Raw genomic sequence first — 723 nt, forward strand, 5'->3', positions numbered from 1 at the left:
ACATGCCCCAGGTCCCCAGTTCACATCAGCTCCAGCTGTCAAAGGTGGCCTTGGCGCAGAGCATCCTGGACCCCCAACCCATGCATATGCCCACTCCAGTCATTCAGCCAAGATGACCCCAGCACAGTATGTCCCCTATCCCCAACCTGTGCCCCCACCCCCAGGCTGTGCCCACTCCTGCTAAAGATGCCCAGCACACAGAGTCTAAACAGGGGTCACGCCAACACAAGGCCTCTCCTTCAAATCCAAGAGAGGTAGATGTTTTGCATAATTCATAGGAACAAACACAGGAGGTCAAACAAAATGAAAATACAAAAGACTATGTTCCAAATGAATAAACAACAACAACAAAACTAATGAAAAAAAAAGATAAGTAATTTACCTGACAAAGAGTTCAAAGTAATGGTCATAAAGTTGCTCACTGAACGCAAGAGAAGAATGAATGGAGGAACACAGTAAGAACAAAGAGAAAATATAAGAAAGAACAGATCAGAGCTGAAAAATACAATAATTGAAATGATACAATATAGGGAATCAATAACAGATTAGGTGATACAGAAGAATGGAACTGCAATCTGGAAAACAGAATAGTGGAAATGGCCCAATCAGAACAGCAAAATGAAAGAAAAAAAAGTTTTTAACAGGCTAGTTTAAGGAATTTCTGAATATCAAGCATATTAACATTCACATTACAGGGGCCCCAGAAGGAGAAGAGAGACAGAA

The sequence above is a fragment of the Pteropus vampyrus genome, unplaced genomic scaffold, assembly GCF_000151845.1.
Source record: "Pteropus vampyrus isolate Shadow unplaced genomic scaffold, Pvam_2.0 Scaffold63, whole genome shotgun sequence".
NCBI classification, from domain to species: Eukaryota; Metazoa; Chordata; class Mammalia; order Chiroptera; family Pteropodidae; genus Pteropus; species Pteropus vampyrus.